Consider the following 25451-nt stretch of genomic DNA (forward strand, 5'->3'; position numbering starts at 1 on the left):
TTTTTTTTTTTTTTTAATGGCTCTAAATCAATCAATTTTAAAAATACCTCCAAATGGAGCCATTTCAATCAAAATGGCTCAAATTGGAACCGTTTTAACAAAACGGCTCAAAATCGAGCCGTTTTGACTAGAATGGCTCCAATTGGAGCCATTTTATCTAAAATGGTTTTAGTTGCAGCCGTTTTAAAAAGGACTCCATTTGAAGCCATTTTAACAAAAACAATTCAAATTTGAGCCTTTTTTTAAAAGGGCTCTAATTGGAACCATTTCTTGTCAAAGTGTCTCCAATTTGAGCCGCTTGGTATGAAAACGATTCCAATTAGAGCCGCTTTGATTAAAACAGTTCTAACTGGAGTCATTTTTTAAAATTATATATATATATATATTGTATATTATACATGTATGTTTATAATATATATACAATAAATATATAGAGGTTGTTCACAAACTCGGGCTTGAACTCCGTGATCACTCATATTAAAATTTAATAACCTAACTCGAGCTTTAGTTGAGTTGAGCTTGTCGAGAAACCCGGTTCGGCTTGAGCTCTAGTCTGATTAACCATGATAAGATTAATTGATCGATCATATTGCATTAGTCAAATTGATTGTGAAACAATCAAATGATTGATCAAACTTGACACAATTGAAGGTTTGATCAAATATCTAATTCATCCTAGTGTATCAATTTGATCTATTGTGATACGAATGTTCGATCAATCAAACTTGACACAGTGAATGTTCGATCTAACGTGCGATTAATCCTAGTGCATTAGTTCGATTAATCATTATAAGATCAAAGGATCGATAGAATCATCCAAACAATCCCTAACCTTATATACTATATATAACACTAATTAATATATATATATAAGTTATAATTATATTTAGTATATATATTATGTATGAACTTTAAGATTTTAAGACTGGCTCGTTAATGAAATGCGTGTTCAAGCTCGGCTTGTTTACTTAGTATATGTTAATTAACTAGATAATATATTAGTTTATGAGCTAACCAGTCAGTATATATGTTAATTAGCTAATACACACACATATAAATATTAAGAAACATATGTAGCGTATATTATTTAATTACTAACATACATGCTTAAATTTGACTCATTTTTTAATAACAAATTAATTTATATATTTTTCTCTATATATAAGAGATGTGAACGAGCTAACAAGTCAGACTAACTAACCCTATATATATATATATATATATACTATTTAGGGTTCTAATAGTATATATATATATTCACAAGAATCATATCACCAGTTGAAAAACATTTTGTATGTTAGAGATTTATTTTTGGTGGTATTCTAATAGATAAATTTATTCTTGAATAGTAAAACATGTTCTTGTGTTGGGACTCTTGAGATGGTATGTTGGATATTGTTGCATGGTAAGGGGTCATTGGTGGATGGTGCGCTTGGGTCCAGCTGTTATAGGGTCTAACTGTTTATTGATGATTCTCATTTTTCATTAAGGTTACGTTATTATTTCTGTGTTTTTTCTTGGGCCTGGATTGCTGAAGTTTTTGGTGCTGTAGCAGTTTTATTTTCTTGTGAAGTGATTGTGGATATATATTGTAATAAGGTCTTATTGTTTATTTTACAAACTTGTGTGTCAGTGTAAAAAGTAAGACTATATAGAATTTCTTGTTGAATTCACGTTCTCACATGCATGACTAACTTTGATTAATTTATATTGTTTGCTTTCATAGGAGATATTAAAGTGGGCGCCATCCACCCGAGCTAAAGTTTTTGTGGCAACCCACACAAAAAGGGATGGGACGCCCAACACTCAAGCAGTTGGAGAGATGATTATACGTGCTTCACTTAATGATTTCATTTGTGTGTTGTTGAATATAATATATAATATATATTGAAATAATATAAGTATTTACCGAAGCAATATATATATATATATATATATATATATTTCAGGAAAAGATTAAGGAGCTGATGGTTGATGACATTGCGAGAACGAACCCTATACCTCCACAGGGTTCAATACTCTTAGCTGAAGATGATGCTCTTGCAAGTGCAATGGGGAAAGCAGAATACTCAGGCCGTGATAGTGGAATGGGGCTTGAGCCACTACCAGTTAGACCTACGTCTCGATCATCTGCATCATCAGTGTCACGCTTGAGTCATGAAGCTGCATTCAATGCTCAAAGGAATGAAATGATGACAAAATGGGAAGAAGAGAAGAGAAGAATGGCTGAACAATGGAGGGAAGAGCGGAGAAGATCAAATGAATGATGGGAGGAAGAGAGGAGAAGAACAGATGAAATAATTGCAACACAGAGTCAGATGATGGAGAAGATGCAGAAGATGATCGAAGATCTTGCTACCGCCAATGCAACACTTGTGGCCAACACTTTGGTTACGCTCGACACTAAATCACCTAACATCTTGAGGTGAGATCCTCAATAGCCAGTCGACCAGGTTAGCTTCCAACATGATTAACTGATTAACAAATGGTGATTTTTTGAGTCTATACGGTTGAAAATGTTACGTGTATCGTTACTAGTTTCTTATGTATATATATTAGTTGTGTAATACATTTCATCCAAATCACTAATGTAGGTGACGTGCCGTTGATGACCGAGGATGATGGACAACATTGAGTGATTGTCATGGAAAAAACATATCTTGAGTCGTGAATGTAGGCGAAGTATTTTATTTTTTAAATGATGTAAATATTATTTATATGACTTGATCGATTTGTGATTGTAGGTAACTTATGTATTATGTTTTCAAATTACTTTGAAAGTTTTGGAGTTTGTATTATATATGTTTAGGGTTGAGTGACATTATTTATGTTGATACGCCATTTTATTTGTTATTGTTTTGTTTTTATGGCTTGGTGTGTACATTAAGCCATAGTGATCGTTTGTGCGTGTATAAAGTTCGGATTTTATGAGTATGTGATTGTTTATGAGTTCATATATGAGAACAATATTTTTGGTATCAGGAATTTAAAAAAAAAAAATTAATAAAAAAAAATAATAATTTTTTTTAATTTATTTTTATTTAGAGTCATTTTTATGCCTTAAAATGACTCCAAATGGTTGAAGTCATTTTGGATAAAAACGGCTCCAACCGTTTTGAGCTGTTTTTGGCCTGAAACGACTCTAACCTATTGGAGCTGTTTTGGCCTAAAATGACTCCAACCTATTGGAGCCGTTTTGGCCCAGAACGACTCCAACCTATTTGAGCCATTTTTGTCCAAAAACGACTCAAAACGATTGGAACTGTTTTGAACGAAACGGCTCTAAACGGTTTGAGCCGTTTTAACCAAAACAGTTCGAGCCGTTTTAACCAAAACGGTTCAAACCATTTTGAGTCATTTTGTTTAAAACGGCTAATTTGAGTCGTTTCCGTATTAAAACGGCTCAAACCTTGTTTTAATACTCTATACCTTGAACCGTTTTCAAAACGGCCCAAAACGTTTTGAGCCTTTTTTAGGCCTTAAAATGACTAAAAAAAAATTGCTCAAAACAATGATTTTTTTGTAGTGTTGGGAGATGGACGAACGACCTGCACAAACTTTGGAGGTGTTTTGGCTACCCTTCAGTTCTATTCCAAGGGGTCATTTGAGCAACTCCTTGTTCCATATTGGGAGTAGCTTAAAATTTTAAGACAATTGATGATATAAGATTGATATCAAAGACCCAGATGGAACATTATTTCTCCATCTACTTCAAACCGATTTATGCTTCTCTAGGACAACCCTGGTTATAATTCTACACCTGGCAGTTAAAATTGCCACTTGCTATATATTCAAATGCTAGAAACATGTTTCCTGGCATTTTTGGAAGGGGGCCTTTTTTTTTTTTTTTTTTTTTTTTTAAAAAAAAAATTTGTGTAATGGATGAGCTCGAGCTCGAGCTCGCACAAGGTTTTTCCCCTTGGCGAGCCGAGCTGAGCCAAGGCTCCTAATTAAGCTCGAGCTTTTGTATATTGCAAACAAGCCAAGCTCGCAATGGCACTACTCGTCTGAGCTCGACTTGTTTGCAGCCTTTCAATTAAATCTGTAGGACCTAGTAGATCCCATATGTAGGTCCTACAGATCTAATAGTTGATTTTTTTTTTTTAAAAAAATGTATAAAAAATGTAAAAAAAAATCATTTATCTTTTTATATATGTATAGCAATGTTAATCTTATCAGTTTACAATGTTATCTACAATTCAAATATTACACTTGAATTCAAATATTCAACCAGACGGCTAATTAAAGGTTATCTTGGTCTTCTTGATCATTCTCTTTATCTGGTTGTTGTTTGAGATCAACAATATTATTTGCAAATTTTTCTCGAAGCCAGGGTCCATAACGTGGAAAGGCAACTGCATGTAATCATCTAGAAATGTATTAAAAGTTACGCTTACAATATTACAATGATAAATTGCTGTCATGCACAAGTAAAATCTCAACCAAGCGAGAAGATGCGTGGCCCCTTCTTTTTCAATCTCAGCGTACGTAGGCCATTCTTTTACTTGTTACTCGCAAATTTGATGATCTCTATGTTTATCTACCTTTGCTATCTTCATTCAAATCTTTAGAGAAACGCCAAAAGTACGTTGGAGATATACATACTTATTAATTAATTGTATTTGTGAGATTTATCTGAACTAATCTGGGATTTCCCGAGAAGGATCATGCATGCATGGTTAAAGTGTCAACCAGTATTGATGCGTCTTAGCCTTGTTCTTTCAGTCACTGTCCAGACAATTTTTGATTATGTATATACTCGGTAAGCACAACCTCATTTTGTAATCCGCATAATGGGCATCATGCAAATTGATCTAATTAAACCATTGCATGCTATGAACTATCAATTTCACTAGAAGACCCACGTAGACACTTCCAATATATATATATATATATATATATATATATATATATAAACAAAATAGGTCAGGTTATAGTTCCGTTTTACTGAGAACTATGTTTGCAGCTAATTTTTTATTGTAAATTTCAATTGTTTGATCAATACTGCTTTACCTGCTGACAATTAACATTGAACTTAGCTATTTCAACTTTGTTTGATTTGCTTATATATATTTTTAGGGAGAATCTTCAAGATGAAGACTAGTTGTTAGCACTAGCTTGGAGGCACTCGTAGCTTGTAATAATATATATGGATATTTTAGATGCACTGTTGACTGGTGACAACTACCTTATCCAGAAGGTAGAAATTTAACTTGTCAAAAATGAGAACAATAACTTTTCAGTAGAGACTTCATATTTTTCCACTCAAGAAATGGGCCAAAAGAGGAAATAAGAACCCCACAAATTAATAGAGTTTTAAAGAAAATGTGGCTTGAGGCACAAGAGTGACGATCTTTGTTAAAATGGAAACGGGAATTTTGAATAATGGTGACATTAAGAACGAATAAGAAAGGGGGTTTTAATAAACTAGTTAGTACTTTTGCAGGAAATTTTGGTTTAGATCCTTCTGTAAGGGAAGAGGGTATGATAAAGACATAGCACCAAGTGGGAATATTGCATTTCTTGTATGATTTTCCTGAAAGGGAATGGCGGATATGTGGAGGAATAGTGCTATTGAAGTCACCCTTGTCCAAGCAAACCTACTGTTTAAATCTCTCCTCCATTTCTTCCCAACGTCCTTTCACCTACCTTCGCCAAATGGGGTGGCTTAAGTCCCTCCTCTCCCCACTGAAGAAAATCTGGGAACGGCTACACTCCAGCAACCGAAAGCGTACGTAATTTCCTCTTCCTCTCGCAATTAATATCTTATATATATGCCTGTGATTTTTCTCTGTTACTCTTTGTTGCCCGATATCTGTCACGCTTTTGTTATCAAAAATACATTTTCTGCTCTTGTTTTGAAATCCACCTCATGACCAGCGGTTCTCTATTCATGCATCCTACGTTATGACCAACTGTTTCAATTGGATTTGCATGCGCTATATAATACCGATTTTATCTTCAAGTTCAGTGGCAAATACATGTTTTATTCAATCTCATGGTTCTACTCAAGCATTTCATTTTAATTTCCCGTCTTTTTTATCCCCTGGCCTCCCCAGTACTGAAACACCCCCCCCCCCCCCCACCCCCCCCCGCCCCGCCTTTTTTTTTTGGTTGTTATTATTTTTCTCAGCTAGGGGAATTTATATATTGTACAAGGACGTGAAGTCTTGCCCATGCGAAGATGTGCAAGTTCTGTGGTCTATACTGGTCGAGTCACGAACACCTTCTTTGCCATCAACGTGATGATCAAGTCTCTCTTGCCGGCCTTATAGCAAAACCATAAAACAGGATGATAATTTTCACTTCATGTACATAAATACTACATTGTACTTATGAGTAATCATATTTCTCTGCACTGTTTCCCTTTTGATTATGTGCCATATATAAATATGTATAGGCCGCTTCTAATAATTTAAAGCTTTCTTCTTTAATTTTCTGCCCCCCACCCAAAATCTTCTTCTTCTACATTCTGGGTAAGGGCCTCTAAGTCTCAGTCGTCATGCTTGTTATTAGTTAGTCATATATATTGATAATTTAAAGAAAAAAAATCAAGTATTTTCCACAAGTTCCAAACAACAATTTAGAGCAATTTTCAATTCATTTTTTTCTTTGGAGGGGGGGGGTGGGTGGTGGTGGTTAGTAATTCATGGCAGCAAGTTTCAAACTAACATGGATGGTAAACAGTAGCATCCATGTTTGTGTATTTGAGACCTTCTAACCACTTTCGGCCCTTTTGTCTATTTTCTTGTCCAATGTCTGTATGCCCAAACCCCAGCCCCACCACTTTTTTTTTTTTTTTTTTTGGAAAGCAATGAATAGATGAAACAAAGGAGCAATGCCACGTTGGATGGAGATGGCATGTGAAGAAAATCTTGAGCTCTTCCACACAACTACATCTTCCACATATTGCAAATCCAGTGGTTCGCCGGTGTCCACCGCGCGCCATGAGCCGCATGGTCTTGGACCATAAAAGAAAATATTCAGGACACATGCAGGCACAAATTAACTACCCATGCAAGAAAATATGCCAAACGAGGGTAAAATAAAGAGAGTTTAACGTGCTTCAATTCTTTCATACGAAGTTTTTTTAAAAATCAGCCATTAGTTTTGTAAGACACATACCTTCACCCATGTGAGTCCTACAAATCTAATGGCTGATTTTTAAAAAAGTTGTATGAGATAGGAAGGTTAGCAACTTTTTACATAACCCGCAAATCCAACACGAACCAAACACGAAATTCAAGGGTTAGGGTTGATGAATCTGACTGGCTCGTTTAATTAAATGGTTCAGGTTATGGTTAACTTGTATAATCTTATACGTGCTCATACAATTGCAGACAATTTTTTACATAACCCGCGAATTCGACACGAACCCAATACAAAATTTGAAAGTTAATAGACTTCTAATTAACTGTGTGTGTGAACAGTGTGCAATAAAATATTAAATGCGAAATTTAAAAGAGACAAATATTTTGTTGACGAAGTGAAAACTCAATTAAGAAAAAAAACCACTCTAGGGCAGCCGAACCTAGGATATCCATTATTTAGAAGACAAAGCTAGTTACAAAGTAGTAGCACTCACATACCCCTGATGCAGTGGTCGTACCTTGAACTCTGATGTGTAACCCAATACGAACGCCTTCTAACTAGGTCTTCTACCTGAAAGAGTCTTCAATGGAATCATTTACCTTAGGGCTAACCCCTAAGATAGACTTTACAGTTGATCAAATCACATACTGGCAATAGTTAGAGAGCTAGCAGATCTTCAATATCTCCCTAAGCACCCTCTCTAAGCTCACAAAGAATTCACTACCGAATTCTTACAATCAACATGCCTAGGGGCCTCTATTTATAGGTTACAGAAGACCTAAATCGCGTCTGATTAGGTTTTTCTAGGCGCCGTCCGGACGGTAGACATAAGTCATCCGGACATACAACTGTGCAACCGACTTTCCAAATTCGCACGATATTCTTTCCTGAATAGAGCCACGTCTGGACAGTGTTGCCCTAGCGTCCGGACGGTTGCACTTTAGCTGCACGCAATTTCCATATCAAGGCTTTGAGCGTCCGGACCATAAAGACTGACGTCTGGACGGTTGAACTTTGTATGTACGACTTGCCTTATCAAGGATAGTGTCTGGACGATAACACATATCGTCTCGACGGTTGCAGCTGTCTTCCTATAACTGTGTCTGAGACAATAACCCTATTACTTGTCGAACACTGAATGGCGTCCGGACGGTATTGCCACGTCATTCGGACGGATGCACTTGAACGCTGAATTCTTCTCGAACTTTGAAGAGCGGCCAAACGATTTGCCATTATGTCCAGACGGATGCAACCTTGAACAGTTCGAAGCTTCTAGACACTTATGGGGGTCCAGAAGGAAGGTTCTCATTGTTCGGACAAATGTTGTTGATTGATGAGCGTTTGGACGGTTTATAGGAACATCCGGACAGATTCTTGGGATTCGACTTCTCTGAGTTGGAATCTGCACAGAATCTTCTTGGAACTTCTGAAATAGCCTTCTTCATACTTGCGACATTGAACTTGTCATAATAAGGCTCCTTCCATCTTAGAGAAATAAACTCTAGATAATTTGAAGATTCTAGAATATACGGCATCTCTGTGAAAACAACAACATTAATTGATAGTGATTTTATCAACAGAATGCAGCCAATATAAATACTAACAAAATTAGATGGTTAGGGTTGAGAGGTTTGATTTGTTTAATTAAATAGATAAGGGTAGGGTTGACCTATATAGTCTTATACTTATGCTTCGACACAATCCGATACGCAAACACGAATTGTCACCCCTAATATGAGACGAAGACGGGAATACGCTAAATAGCAACACTCTAAAATAAATGAGATTCAACTTTCTAAACAATTTGCTTTGAACAGGATCCAGTCTAGAGTAATATAAGCTGGCATGTTCCATCATGATAAAGGAAGTTACTAATTAATTAGGAATGCGATATCAGAGCATGATTGATTGAGGGCCTAGTGATTGGCATGATTAATCATCCCCATATACAAATGTTCTCAATTGGCACACTGGATTCCTCTTCATTGCAACTATGATACTAAGATAAAGTTTGTTATTTTGTGAATAGCAAGGTAGCTTAGGCAGTGACGATTCGTACGACAAAGTTCATGACCAATTGGTTACAGCTTTTGATAGTAGTGTGGGCTACTAGAGGCTGAATTCGGCCAAACTGCTAGTATATGACAGTATGTATGCATATCCAAGGCATCAATGTTGTATTAAGGTCCTTCGAGATAGCTTTAACCTTGTTAGGAGGGGATTATTATCCTGGATAGACCATACTAAAGATAGCTATGACTTTTTTATATATATGTATAGCATATTTCTCCCGCATAAAAATATTAGTGTTTGTTATCAGAATTATGCCCTACAAACTCTTCAAACTAAACTACATTTTATTTGGTGCAATAACAGAGGCAATAAGCATCATTTTTGTGAAAACTCACATTTATGTTTCTGGAGTTATTAATGTCACTTAAGGCTTATTGCATTACCATTTTTCATAAGGATACATTTACTAAGTTATGAACTTACGCGGTTAAACACCTAGTGTAAACATGTAGACGGGTTTGAGATCGAGTTCACGACGTTTAGCTAACAAGGGATTAAGCAAGATTTGTAAGTAGAGTTTACACCCAAAGCTTGTGTGTCTTTCTTCAATGTTTAGAGGCCTATTTATAGGGATTAGGAGAATCCTAAAATCTCTAGTAATCTCAGAAAATTCAGAAGTCAGTCTCCTAGTCCAAGTAAGAGGTTGAAAATCCAATCCAATAAGGAAAAAGATTCTAAATTCGTCTAGATTTCCAGTCCAAAATTACGGGGCAATTTTGGCATAGTAAACGTCTAAATTAGGAAACACCCATTTCAGACATATTTGTAGACTTTGTATTAGCTTTCCAACGCCACTAATTTCACCGCAATCCGATACTTGAACAAAAAGTTATGATTACTAGATTTTGCCAACTTCTCTTTTCTTAAATTCAAAATTGATTTGGAGTTGAATCTTTCCAAAAGTGAGTTTTCCGACTTAGTTCTGATCTTGAAATTTGATGGATTTTCTTCTAAAACCTGTAAAATAAGATAAAGCACAAAAACAATACAAAACATCAAACTATAACAAAACTAAGAGATTAACATATGTGAATTAAGAAGCTTGAATGTGTAACATTCAGGACTTATCAATTCGCCAGAGTAATGAAGAATCCACCGGATGAATTGAATTTAGTCTCGGCACTTTGGCCCTTTGTGCAATAGTGCGTCGACATCATGGGCTCCGTGCCCACAGGTAAAGGGGGATGCAAGGTTTTGGTAGTGGCGGTAGATTACTTCATTAAATGGGTCAAAGGAGAAGCATTGGTGACAATCACAGCCAGGAATACCCAGAACTTTTTATGGAAGTCAATCGTGTGTCGGTACGGCACACTCCGTACACCTTTGTAACAGACAATGGCAAGCAATTTGACTGCAATTCATTTCGAAAATGGTGCGCGAAACTACATATCCGCAATTACTTTTCTATGCCAATGCATCCCCAAGCAAACAGGCAAGTCAAGGCATTCAACAAGACCTTGATGACAACATTGAAGAAAAAGCTAGAGGATAGGAAGGGAGCCTGGGTAGATTTCTTACCAAAGGTACTATGGTCATACAGAACAACGACCTGGACCCCTAGAGGAGAAACTTCGTTCTCCCTGACTTTTGGTACAGAGGCAGTAATACCGATGAAGTCGGGTCATTGAGTTACCGGGTCGAGCATTACAACCTAGGGCTAAACAATGAAGGGATGAAGCTGCAGTTGGACCTATTAGAAGAAAGAAGTGATAAGGCATAGGTCACGATGGCAGTGTACCAAAGGAGATCAGAATGGTACTTCAACAAAAAAGTTAGACATCGAAGCTTTGGGATCGGAGATTGGGTTTTGCAGAAAGTAACACTTGCTACCCGGAACCCGGATGATGGAAAACTAGGGCCGAAATGGGAAGGCCCCTATCAGGTGATTCGATCTCAAAGACAAGGCGCCTACTACCTCCGAGTAGCTGACAAACAACCCCTTCCTCAACCTTGGAACGCTAAGCACTTAAAGAGATACTACCAGTGGTACTAAGAAATGTTTAGACGATCAAGATCTAGGACTTGGAGAGCAAGAGCGTTGTGGGGGATCTCAAGATTGAGGTTGAGAAGGCCAATGACACCGCTACTAGTAGCGTCTCAACACTTGTTTTTCTTTTATGACTTTCCATCCGTATCAATAAAAACGAAAAAATTTATGAATTGTACGAGAGTCTAGGCAGCAAGGTAGGGAAAAAACCTTGGGAAAAATAAGGCAATGAGAAAAACCTAGGAAAAACAAGGTAAGGAGAAAACCCTCGGAAAAACACGGAAGGGAGAAAACCCTGGGGAAAAAAAAAAGGGCAGGGAGAAAACCATGGGAAAAACAAGACAGAGAGAAAACCCTATGTAACGACCCACTTTTTACAAAAAGGTGTAAGTAATTATATCTGGATAATTACGTGTCATTATTACTTCAGAGACGATAAATCTCGCAGCGGAAAAATACAAATATTTTTCTTTCTTTTCTTTTTTTTCTTTTCAAAAATCAAGGGACAATTCTCTTACAATACATTCAGAGCTTTGACTGAAATTCCTCTAGAAATACAATGAAAGTCCTTTAATGTTCTTTACACTAATTACAATGAAATACGTGTCACAAATGACACAAAAGCATACATGGAAACTTACTAAATACAAGTAAATTCCTAAACATATTACATACAAAATAGTACAAACATTTATAAGTACAAAGCACTAAAACCTAACTACATTAGCTTTAGAACTCTTAAGCTAACAGTTAATCAAATCCATAATCTTCAGAACCTGCGCAAACATCTATGAGATGATGGTTATCACCACAACCCCATAGTTCTATAAGTGAGCTAACTGTCATTGTGACGACCCATTTTTTTTTTTTTTTTTTTTTTTTTTTTTTTTAAAAAAAACATACAATGAATCATCACAGTGGCATGACTACGTGTCACCCAGCCAACTCATAATACACATTCCTTAACATGTATCTGATATATCAGAGTTACATAATATATACAGTGGAATACGAAATCTAACTGCGGAAGTCAACATTATAATCATAAGCTGTTCATTACACAAAAGAGCCTGTTAATGTCTATCTGCTTAAGGCTTAAGCATAAGTTATGCATACAAAAGAATGGCTACCTCTACATGTCACAAGTCACACTAGCCATATACAAAATACGCAAAGGGGACTTAAGCATAAAATTATGCATACAAAAGAATGGCTACATCTACGTGTTATAAGTCACACTAGCCATATACAAAATACACAAAAGGGACTATCCAAGTCCGACACTCCTACGACTCAAGCGACGTGCTTAGTCGTAGTACTCCACATAGTGTGCAACGGAGTCCTCCTCCGCATCATCAATACCTGCATCCAAAGAAGCTTCACCTATACGGTTGTGGTAGTAGCCACATCCGTATAGGTAAAAGTGTGAGTTCACCACCTCAGTAAGAAGTGTCGAGGCCTCAGTTGTATAAAACTCACTAAGTATACACTATACACAAACATAATTACATACAGGGTTCAACAGTGTCATTCACAAATCATTAAGTTCACACCACAACACATTATCACGGTTTCTACTAATAATATTCCACGCATACCATAAAAATATTTCACACATCTCACAAGTGCTAGCACTTCAATGCTAGGCTTACTATCAACACCGCCCGTAAAGCTATGATCCGTAGGGCACACATCTCACGTGAACTAGCTCTTCAATGCTAGGCTTACCACATATCTCACTAGTGCTAGCACTTCAATGCTAGGCTTACCACATATCTCACTAATGCTAGCACTTCAATGCTAGGCTTACCATCAACACCGCCCGTAAAGCTACGACCCGCAGGGCATTCATCTCACGTGAACTAGCACTTCAATGCTAGACTTACCACACATCTCAGCCAAGAGCTGCTACCCTCTGGCCTACCACTCATCTCAGCCAAGAGCTGCTACACTATGGCCTACCACTGTGCCAGACACTACAACACTGGACTTACCATCTATCAACTACCGAGTTCTCATAAATCCAAATTACCTTATCATACCCCTATTGTTACACATGTATATCCAAACAATTTTTCCATCTACACGCATCTACAATTCCACCCTATATATATATTCAACATCATGTCATTCAATCCCCAATAATTCCCGCATATTAATCTCAACCATCTCAACATAATTCTTAATTCAATACTTTACAACTCAATCATCAATACATATCTTCATCTAAATTCCATAACCATATACAACTAAGATTCGTCAACATCCATTTATCCGTACAATTACAATTCAATATATTTCAACTCAATCATGAATAATTTTCTCAATAAATTCCATAATCATAAACAACCAAGATTCATCAACATCCATTTATCCATACAATTACAAACCAATATATCTCATATCAATCATAAACAATTTTCTCAATAAGTTCCATAATCATAAACAACCAAGATTCACCAACATCCATTTATCCATACAATTACAAACCAATATATCCCATATCAATCATAAACAATTTTCTCAATAAGTTCCATAATCATAAATAACCAAGATTCCTCAATATCCATTTATCCACACAATTACAAATCAATATATCTCAAGCCAATCATAAACAATTTTCTCAATAAATTTCATAATCATAAATATAACCAATCATTATCAATATCAACTTATCATTTTAATTCTCAATCCAATAACTCACAATTCAATTACATATATCTTCACCAACAAATTCTATAATCATAAACGCAAACAAATGCAACAATACATAAATCTAAGTTCCTAGGATTCCTTAGTGAGTAGAATACTCACCTTCTTGCAAAATCCGTGGCTTCGCGGGATTATCCTCACTCAAAGCTGCGCAATGTGTAGCTGCATTAGACTGCACCTTACATTAGCACTCATACTCCTAAACTCGTGCTTCTCTTTGTACACGTTTAAAAGTTGAGCCCATAAAGTTTTAAGGTTCCATTCAACCTTTTATTATCTACAATTACTAACCCATAAAATTATAGGGTTTACTTTATTATCCATTAACTAACTAAACATGTACATAGAAATATTCTTAGGTTTACAATTAAAATATCCAATTTATACAAATTACTAACTTTAGGACCCAGCCCCACAAATACCTATTTTTTTTTTTTTTTTTCTTTTCTTTTTTTTGAAACCCATAGATAACTTAGGATTAGTTAACACCCTAAATGCGATTAATCGACTAATTAATAATCTAAGGTTTAAACACTTAAAAGTCTCAAATTTAACTCAACTCATCAAATTTAGGGTTTATGCCTACACCTCAACAATTAACAAAATTAGAGTTTTAAATCCTTTAATCCAACAACCCATGGCTTAAATAGTGTATAGGAATTCACTATACACAAAAGCCCCAAACTAATTTTAACAATTTAGTCTAACACTCAAAATTGACCTAACTTAGACAAAAATTAAGGATTACGAAATTACCTCAAAATAATCGGTCAAAACGTAGATCCACACGTGTAGATCACGTTTCCGAAATTAGACTTGAGATTTGAGGTCTAAATCTTCACAGATTTGAGAAAATCTTGGACTCTCCCCCTTTTCCCCCTTTTCTTTCTTTTCTCCCTGCTGGTTTACAGAGAAGGGCCTAGTGCCCTTCTCATTTCTTTTCTTTTTCTTTTAAGTGAGGCGCCTGGCGCCTCACTTTCTCTTTTTTTTTTTTTTTTAATATTATTTTTTTTTTCTTTTGAGGAGGGCCGAATGGCCCTCCTCTTATTCACGTGGGGCGCAGGTGCGCCCCACCTGAATCCAAATGAAGGGCCGTACGGCCCTTCATTTGTATATATATTTAAACATATATTTATATTTATATTTATTATATTTTATTTCCATTTATTTATTTTCCTTTTCTATTTCTTTATTTTCTATTTTATGTTTTTTTTGCATTATAATAACATTACATTAACTTCTATCAATTATTTACCTAAATTTTGTATTTTAATTTCTACAAAATATCTCGGACGTTACAGTCATTCAACAATATCATGGATTATGCGTTATTTAAGGAACAAAGATGACATAATAATGAGATGACAATTTTCTATGCAAAGTGTTAAATAGTTCAATATAGTCATTGCACTCCACTCGTTTAGAGCCGCCACTCGATTAGCATCTACCTCGGAGACGTACCTCCTACATTACGTTTTATTAGCATGGTTTCCGCACTAGCAGAGTACATTTCACTTTACTCTCCTAGCACTTTGAGAGACGTACCTCTCAATATTATTATTAGGGTTTTCGGTTCAGACACTATTCCCATCCTGAACCTTTGGAAAACGTAGCTCCCAATATTAATAGGTTGATTATTAACAGTATGCAATAATTAGTCACACGCATCCAATTGAAATAAAACATAAACACAACACTATTGAAATCCAGTACTACCCTCAGTAAGTAATTTATACTTACAGCCCTTTGTCGCAGTCTCAGTTCTTCATCTGCATCAAATACATATACATGTGCATAGAAGGTCAATAACATTTCTTTTAGAAATTCATGGCTAAACATGAGCCTTAATCATTTCTATATGCATACATAGAAGTAATTATCTTTGGAACATCATCTACATTAATTATTACTTAACATGACATGGTTAAGTTCTAATATTATTTTTCAACCATAACACCCAAATCAGTATACTCATCAAAACAACAATCGGAACACAATCCAGACCTACATACACCTATTCGGTCAAGCCTCTAGTCCAAAAACAGGGAAGACACAAGCAAAACCCACATCACAGTACACACATATACAGCTCAACCGAGACACACACACAGTAAATCACAAATCATTTCCAACCAAAATCATTCATTCATAAATACCATGCATAGCCAAAACACAATCAATTGAGAACCCCCAAAAAATCATCAAACCCTAATTTAACAATAAGCAAATCAATCCACAAAATTACAGGATTTATACCTTGGGGATGTTCTCAGAAAATCCTCTGAAATCCGCCTCTAATTTTGCCGGAAAACTTGCCAGAAAACGCACATGGAGGACTGGGTCTTCCTCTCGGGTTTAGCGGGTCTCACAGCTCCACCAGAAAATCGCACCCCTGGCTCACCGGTGATGACTTAGCACCACTACCGGAAATCGTGTCCTCTAGCTCCACCGGAGAATCGGTCTCCATCTCCCCCAGATCTCCCAATCTCTCTCTCTCTCTCTCTCTCTCTCTCTCTCTCTCTGTGTTTCTCTCCTCTCTCAATCTCTCGATGTCTCTCTCTCGATGGGTCTGTGTACTCGGGTGAGAAGAAGAAAGAAGAAAAAAGAAGAAAGAAGAAAGAAGAAGTAAAGAAAGAAGAGAGAAGGCAAATATGAAATAAGAAGAAAGAAGAGGGAATTTGTGAGCTATATACGTGAGTCATGACAATAATCATGACTGATGATGACTCATCAAATGTAATGATGACTTATCAAAATATCAACAGATATTTTGATTAATCTATAATTAAGTTTTATCTTAGTTAATTTAACCTGGATTAATCCATAAATATTTATTTAAAACTTACTAATTACATTTTTACCATAAATATTTCCACATTGGGTCTTTACCCATTTTAATCTAACTTATTAAAATATAATCTAAGTCCGTTTTGAGTCTAGTTCATTTCATTGTCAATATTATTATCTCAATAATAATATAACACCATAAATATATATATTAAATATATATGTATATAATTTACACAATAATATTACATACAGTAAATATTACATAATAATATTACTCATCGATATTATTATATCAATTAATCCACTGATTAATTTAGTCTGTCTGTTTATTAATCCTGTAATATTATTAGAGTCTAATAATATTATTCTTTATTTATAAAATTACAGTTTATAAATAATAAGACCAAGGAATATTTATTTTCATAAATATTCATGTATTCCTTATTATTTATCGGGATTAAAATATCGTGTTTAAAGCCATGTATTTTATTAACTACTGGATGTGAATATTGTTTCCTACAATATTAAGCCGTTCGAGTGTCAAGTCTTGAGAATCAAACGTCAATTCTAGACTTGTCTATTTTATTCAGTCTTAAATTCTAATTTAAGACATTTTATTTAATTACTTAAAATCTGAGGCGCTACACCCTAAGAAAAACAAGGCTGGGATAAAACCCTGGGAAAACAAGACAGGGAGAAAACCTTGGAAAAAACAAGGCAAGGAGAAAACCTGTGAAAAACCAGACAGGGAGCAAACCTTGACAACACGACTACAAGGAAGGGTCGGGTTTCACTCTAGTTACAGGGTTTCCCAACTCAAGGTCTAACTTTTCAAAACCAAGTTTACAAGGAAGGGCCGGGTTTCATCTTAGTTATAGGGTTTCCCATCTCAAGATCTAAAACTAGATTTTTTTCAAAACCAAGTCTACAAGAAAGGGTCGAGTTTCACCCTATTTACAGGGTTTCCCGGCTCAAGGTCTAAAACTTGGTTTTTCCCAAAACCAAGTCTAAAAGAAAGGGTGGAAGGGCCGAGTTTCACCTTAGTTACAGGATTTCCTGACTCAAGGTCTAAAACTTTGTTGTTGTTGTTGTTTTTTTTTTTTTTTTTTTTTCTTTTTCTTTTTCTTTTTCTTTTCAAAACCAAGTCTAAAAGGAAGGGTCGAGTTTCACCCTAGTCACAGGGTTTCCAGGCTCAAGGTCTAAAACTTTGTTTTTTCAAAATCAAGTCTAAAAGGAAGGCCGGGTTTCACCTTAATTATAGGATTTGTCGAGTCAAGGTCTAAAACTTGGTCTTTTCAAAACCAAGTCTAAAAGAAAGGGTCGGGTTTCACCCTAGTTACAAGGTGTCTCGGCTCAAGGTCTAAAACTTGGTTTTTTCAAAACCAAGTCTAAAAAGGAAGGGCCGGGTTTCACCCTAGTCACAGGGTTTCCCAGATCAAGGTCTAAAACTTGGTTTTTTTCAATAACCAAGTCTAATAAAAGGAAGGGTCAAGCAAAAACTTGTTGTGCAAATATCTACCTAAATAAATAGGTTAATAAATGTACATTTTAATCGCATGTGCACAAGATCAAAACGATAGTACGAGATCATTCCCACGAAAGTTGGTATAAATTATGCTTAAAGAGAATTTCCTAAATAAATATCTTAAATGAGATGAGATAAAAGATTGAATTGAAATAATAAGAAGAAAATGTAGGGTTTCAATATCTACCGCTAATCATACTGAATTAAGATTCACAATATGCATATTGCTACAATCATAACATTATACTCAATGTTTGTCAACCTAAGCGCATGCCATCTACTCCTTAGACTATTGATCTCCCTAAACAACGAATAAGGTATGGCATCTACTCTAAATTCTTTTATTTCTCAAAGGATTTAGCATGGCATCTTCTAAATTGTTCTTTAAGAAAGCATAAAGCTATGGAGATCGACAAACACATGGAGCCTAGAGCATGGCATCTACTTTCGGTTTTCCATGTTGATTAATCCAAGAACCTATGATGGGGTTATTTCATTACTTGCCTAGGACTCGGCCATCCAAATTAACATAAATAATAGATCCATACCATAAGCATATGATGATCAAGCACATACATGTGAGGAATTCAAGAAAATAGAAAATAATCAAGTTAAGCATCAAAATATGAATTCTAGCAACGATGGCAATTGAAACCTTAAAGAGACTGATTAGGGCTTCAATCGAGCACTAACTAAAGTGTTAGTTTCGTTGGCTACATTCTGTTGACAAAATCACTATCATGTAATGTTGCTGTCGTAAATAGGGATGCCGTATATTTTAGAACCTTCAAAGTATTTAGAGTTTATTTCTCTAATACAGAAAAAGCCTTATTATGACAAGTTTCAGTGTCACAAGCTTCAAGAAGGCTATTTTAATGTTCAAGGAAGATTTTGTGCAGATTCTAACTTAGCAGAAGTCGGATCCCTTGTTTCCGTCTGGACGACCCAGTGATGCGTCCAGACGCCTATCAGTGTCTAGAAGATTCTCAACACTCCAGCGTGCATCCGTTTGGACAGCAGGGCAACACCGTCCATACACCAGTGAGAGTTCGAGAAGTATTTGGATTTCCTTTGCAGACACGGATTGGCAAGACAGCTTGCATCCATCCGGACGACAGGGCAACACCGTCTAGACGCGGTCCTAGATAAGGAAATTACGCAGACAATTTGTAATCGTCCGGACTTTAGGGCAACACCGTCTAGACGCGGCCTTAATATGGAGAGCGTGAAGCGCATTATGGAAAGGTGGTTGCACAATTCACCATCCAGATGCTTTATGCTTCCACCTGGATGCGGCCTAGAAAAATTTGATTCAGTGTAGAATTAGGTTTACTAAATCCTATAAATTGAGGCCTCTAGACATGTATTATTTACATAATTCGGTATTGAGTTCTTTATAGCTTAAAGAGGGTGTTTAGGGAGATATTGTGAAGATCTGCTAGCTCTCTAGCTGTTGCCGATGTGCGATTACTTTGTTCGTGTGAAGTCTAGTTTAGGGAGGAGCCCTAAGTTAAAGGAATCCATTAAAAACCCCTTCAAGTAGGAGACTTGGTTGAGAGGCATTCACTTTGGGTTACGATTGCTGCATATGAGTATGTGAGTGTTACTGTCTTGGTACTAGCTTTGTCTTCTAAATAGTGGAATTCCTGGATTTGGCTGCCCCAGAGTGGCTTTTCTCTTAATTGAGTTTTCACTTCGTTAACAAAATATCTGTCTCATTTATATTCCGCACTTATGATATTTTGTTGCACATTGTTCACACATACACACACCGTAAATTAGAAGTCTTTTATTTTTCAATTGGTATCAAAGCTTGGTACACTCTGTTTAGATTAATTTCTTGAGTGTGATCTTTCTGACTTCTACTTTATTTTTACTATGTCTCAAACTCTTAATTATGTTCTTGCCTTTGATGGCACAAATTATGGCTATTGGAAAGCTCGTATGCGTTTCTTTTTAAAATCCATTGATGTTTGGCAGATTGTAGAATCTGGTTGGATTAAGCCAGAGCCTATAGTTGTCGAACCAATTACTCAAAAAAATGCACGACTTGCCAACAATAAAGCCCTCCATTCTCTATGTCAAGCTCTTTCACCTTCTGAATTTGCAAGAATTTCAAAGTGTGAATCCGCTCAAGAAGCATGGCAAATCTTAGAAACAACATATGAGGACACAAAACTTGTTAAATGTGCCAAGCTCTAGATGTTAATTTCTGGATTTGAAAAAATTAAGATGCTTGAAGAAGAGACATTCGGGGAGTTTTACACTAAGATCAGCAACCTGAGAAACTCGATGGTGAGTCTCAGAAAGTCAGTCTCTGATGTAAAACTCATCCAAAAAATTATAATATCTTTGCTTGAGCGTTTCAGAATAAAAGTGACTACCATTGAAGAAAGCAAGGATCTAGATGAGATGAAGATTGAAGATTGAAGAGTTGGTGGGATCTCTTAAAGCTTATGAGTATTCCCTGCCTCCAGTCAAGAAGGCAGAGACAATTGCCCTCAAGGCATCTAAGAAGAAGGCCAAAGTCTCATCTGAGGAAGACTTTGATAATGAAGAAAATGCAGTGGCAATGCTGGCCAAGAACTTTGAGAGACTGATGAAGAATGATAAATTCAAGAAGAAATTCACTGAAATACTAAAGAAGGCCCCTAGAGAATTTGAGCCAGAAGAAGCTGAGAAGAAGGATCCAAGAGGTCCCAGATGTTTTGAGTGTTCAGGTTTTGGGCATATCCGAGCTGACTATGGGAATCTCAAGTAGGTTAAAGGGAAGTCCTGCAATGTGACTCTCAGTGATGAGTCAGAAGAAGAAGAAGAAACTCCTGCTCAAGATCAGAAATTTCTAGCCTTTGTGGCTCCACATGAAGACTATGAGGATTCCCAATCCTACTACTCAGAGAGCAGCGATGAAGACGGGGAAGAACTCAATGAGGCCTATAAAGTCCTCTATGTAAAATACCTAAAGTTGAGGGAGACGCGCCAACAACACGTGCAGGAGCTGAACAGTCTGTAGACTGAGAAGAGTTCGTTACTGCTCAAGATTCATGATCTAGAGGAGAAGTTGTTGGAGACACAGCTACAGTTAGAGATGGTCACTGATGAGAAGCTCACTCATATGTTATCAATTCAGAAGAGCCTAATTGACAAGATCGAACTCGAGTATGTAGCTTCTACTTCTGATATCCCCTCTACTTCAAAGATTGTGTTCGTCAAGCCCACTGTCCCCGAGCCTCCAATCACCTGCATGGATAAAGGAAAGGAAGTCATTGGTGGAGAAGTTTCGGCTGTTGCAAAGGCCACTCAAAAGCCTCCTACCATTAGAAGGCCTCCTCTATGCCACCACGGTGGTTTAAGTGGTCACATCCGACCCCATTGTTCACTTCTCAAGGCTCAGAGATCAAAGGTCGAGAAGGAGCTACCAATGCAAGCTACATCTGACACTAGACCTCTGGCAGGGCATCAGGCTCCACAGCATCAGGGGCGACAACAGCGATTTGTTCCTATCAATTAGAATGGCAAACCCAAGACAAACAAATCAAGGCACTACAAGAAGAAGCCGCAAAAGCCTGAAAGCGACCAATTTTATAAGGAGTTGCCTATTTTGATGCGAAGCATGATAAGATGGACGAACAACCAGTTGAAGGCCTGTCAACAACCACCACCGGTAAAGCAGGTATGGGTCAGAAAGGATGAAGCCATTCACCTATTAAGGGGGAGTGGACTCACCTAGATGGTGAGGTTACACATGCCTAGGATTTGGTTCCTAATCCTAGAGCATATCAGGTACTATTTAGGGCTGACAGAAAAAGCATGCCGGGCAGATACTTTTCTGTCTTGGTAATTTGAACCTCTCTCCTTGAGAACAGGTTTGATCTTACTACACATGCTCGGTATAGATTCTGATTCTTTACCTTCATGCATGTTTTTGTCATTTTTTTAAATAATAATAAAATATTTGGGGGGAGAAGATGCATAAATTTTATTTTATTTTTTAATAGCTTTTCAAATATTGCATGTTTTTTTGCCTGATATCTCAGTTCATTGTGAATTACCTGAATATGTTTATATATGATTGGAAGTTTATACCTGACATCTGCTAAGTTTTCCTGTGCATCTTAATGCTAGATAGTTACTTTTCTCATGCGACAAAAATTTGTGCACTATCCAAAGCTCCCCTAAGGTACATTTTTTTTACTCTAATTTTTAGCTTTTGAAAATTCTGGTGAGAGAGATTTTTTTTTTTTTTTTTTTTTGCTAAGATGGTCAAATTGACCAACTCACTAGTTGAACCTAGAACCCATAAATTCTGGTATTCTTTTTAGGTTGCAGTACCAAGTGATAAAAAGCTTTTAACTTTCAATATATATGGATATTTGAAAAGATCCACTGCTTATTGTGCTATAAATCTGTTCTTAAACTTGTCCCTAAAGAAACAGTCAGTGACCAAATCATTGCGAAAATAGACACTCATTAAAGGACTAAGTAAAGGAAAAGTGTTGCATTTTAAGGGGAGTGTATCAAATGAGAGTGGCTAGGCCCTAGCAAAATAAGGTTTGACTTTTGATTGATCTATCATTAATTTTCTCTCTTGTTTAGAAAATTCATTTGCTTTAAATCATATCAACGAACTTCATACCTTATTGAGAAAGCTTTCACACACACACACACACATTGCATGAGTTGAGTCATCTATTTAAAATTTCTATCTGCAAGAAAATTTGTGCTTATTGAATACTTAACTTTCAATTATATCTTTGCATTTTTTTAAATTGCTATTCGACTGGCATATTAGTTAATTATACATGCGTGTTTTGAAGCTATTTTTAGGGAAAATTATTTCTCTGCAAATTTTTTTCCTATTTCAGATTTTTAGTGTGGAGCGTCTGGACTGACCTGTTCTGGCGTCCAGACACATGCGGCCTTGCCAAGTGCTGACATGGCAGTAGCCGTCCGAACGGTTAAGTGACACGTCCGGACGGGTACCCGACAGGTTTAGAATCACGTCTCTTTCTCTTTTGTGCCGCACAGCCCCTTGTATTTCACTTTTTCTCTTTTGTTTTTTGGCAATTTTTGTGTGGTTTTATCATGATCTTCTCACGAGTTCTCATCATATTTTGTCCTTTTATGCATATTGTCTTCATTCCTAGGTAATTTCTTGTTCCTATTATATTCTTTTCAGTTTTGTTTAACTATTTGAATATTGGGATTTATTTTGGAATGATGTTGAATACGGCATCAAAATAATTTATGTCATCTACTGCTGAGATTGGGTTATTTGTTCAATCAGTTATTTGAACAGTTTTGGGCTATTTGTTTTTACATGTGTAATTCTTGGGAAGTTCATTTTACTGCCGTTATAATGCCGATTTTTTTTTGAACTAACATGATTTAACTTCTTTGTGGCATTTTTGAAAATATTGTTTGTATTTTTTTAGGGAAAACTGTCTTCCGGCAATTTTCAGCGCAGGGTCAGATAAAGGACAAAAGAAGGATTGACTTCCACCATGGCTAAAGTGTAGAACAAGCAAGCGATCTCAAAAAGGAACTGATGAGTGCTAAATATTGTGTAGTTAGACCCCTTAATTTACATTTGTTAAACCTATAGTTTTGTTATTTTCTAATATTTTTGTTTAGTATTGTGTTTTACAGTTTTACAGGTCATTGATAAATGAATGATGATTTTTATGTGGAATTGTAAAGAAACAGAATTATCTTTCACAATCAGGTCAAATGTACACATAATTTGGAAGCTTCAGAGCAAAATTTGAGAGAATAATATTGTCTAAGTGAAGAGTAAGTGGTGCGGCTGTAATATTTTTCCCTTTGAACCACGTGTGGAAGATGCAGCAACGTGATACTGGGCAACAACCAAAGACACCTTGTTTCTTTCCATAAAGAGCACTGATTTCCTCTTTATTTCACACGTCTTTTTCCAAACTAGCACCGAATTACATGTAATATTTCCTTCCATAACAAGCAGCAGCTCGGCCTCCATGCATGCATCAAATCACTATGTGATTCTCTTCTAAGCTGGCAGCAGCTCTACACGTAATTGCAAGCAACGTGGAACCAAGACGCATGTGAGCTGGCAAGACACACTTTTTCCTCAAGAAGCTAGCATGCACAAACACATGATTTTTTTTTTTGTGGAACGAATAGAGACAACCATGCACAGATGTGATTCTTTCCATGTTAAGGCAGCACATGTCTTCATTCATCCAAACCTGGCCTTGAAAGCTACGTAACACTGCCAAGAAGAAGCAGCACCAAACTCATGCAACCCATGCACAAAGCAGCCAGGACCACACGATTTATTATTTCCTTGCACAAGCTAGGGAGCACCGACTCACGTTTTGTTTTCTTCCTGCATGTTATTTTGAAGTCCAGCAGCACCACGTTCTCACCAAACCGGGCAACACGTGATTCTCTAAGATCGAAGCACCAAATATACACTTGACTTTCCACTTTAAGGACCGAACACACACATGATGCGGTGCTTTTTTGAAATATTTTTCTGTACCTAGAGAAGTAGCCGGGTGTGAGTGATACAAGGTAATATTTCTTTCCAAAGCTGGGATTTACACAAGTTTTCTTTCCAAAAGTGCAGCAACCAAGCAGGACACGGACACTTCGTCCCAGCTTGTCTTAACCGACCCTTAGTAGTTAGTACTATATATAGGTCCTTCTCTTGTAAAAAACGGGTGTGAAGCAAGAGAGCAAATTTTAGTGTAGTTCGTGTGTCTCCGTTCTTCTTGTAACGTTTTCTTTTTATAAGTTTTTATTTTGATGTTTCTAATAGAAGTTAACATGTTATTTTTAGTCATGAGTGGCTAAACCCTCAACTAAGGTTGATGATGAAGCCTCACTTATGATTAGCAACATTGTTCTCATGTGATTTAATATTTTCTAATTTTCCAATTGTTTTACTTCAATTCAATTTTGTGGAATGATTATTGGATATCTTTTATGATTTAACGATACATTTGATGATTTAAGATAGTTTCATAAAATTGTTTGTGCTTGGTTTTCTTTGTTTAAAAAATTGGATATCCCTTGTGATTTATTCTACGGATACAATTGATGTTTTGATTTAAATTGGATATCTTGCTGTGATTTATGAATACACTTGATGATTTAATTTAAATTGATTTTTTTTTTTTTTTTTTTTTTTTAATGATTTGTGTAAAGAAGGGATACGTGGGATGGTTTTGATTAATTATTTGAAGTAAAGCAAAACATATTTAAGATTTTATTGTGAAAACTTCGGAAAAT

At 36.3% G+C, this 25451-nt stretch overlaps 2 long non-coding RNA genes across 2 annotated transcripts; one reads left to right on the plus strand and one right to left on the minus strand.

The window, feature by feature from the left end:
- The first annotated feature begins 5353 nt into the window (after window positions 1-5353).
- Window positions 5354-6370, plus strand: LOC133852762 (uncharacterized). The gene is made up of 2 exons (XR_009895976.1): window positions 5354-5731; window positions 6134-6370. It is a non-coding gene; the product is annotated as an uncharacterized LOC133852762 (long non-coding RNA).
- A 5917-nt stretch (window positions 6371-12287) lies between these two features.
- On the minus strand, window positions 12288-14806 carry LOC133883032 (uncharacterized). Its single transcript, XR_009902807.1, has 3 exons — window positions 14621-14806; window positions 13967-14026; window positions 12288-12535 (listed from the first exon to the last, which is right to left on the minus strand). It is a non-coding gene; the product is annotated as an uncharacterized LOC133883032 (long non-coding RNA).
- Window positions 14807-25451: the final 10645 nt, after the last annotated feature.

The sequence above is a fragment of the Alnus glutinosa genome, chromosome 12, assembly GCF_958979055.1.
Source record: "Alnus glutinosa chromosome 12, dhAlnGlut1.1, whole genome shotgun sequence".
Classification (NCBI taxonomy): Eukaryota; Viridiplantae; Streptophyta; class Magnoliopsida; order Fagales; family Betulaceae; genus Alnus; species Alnus glutinosa.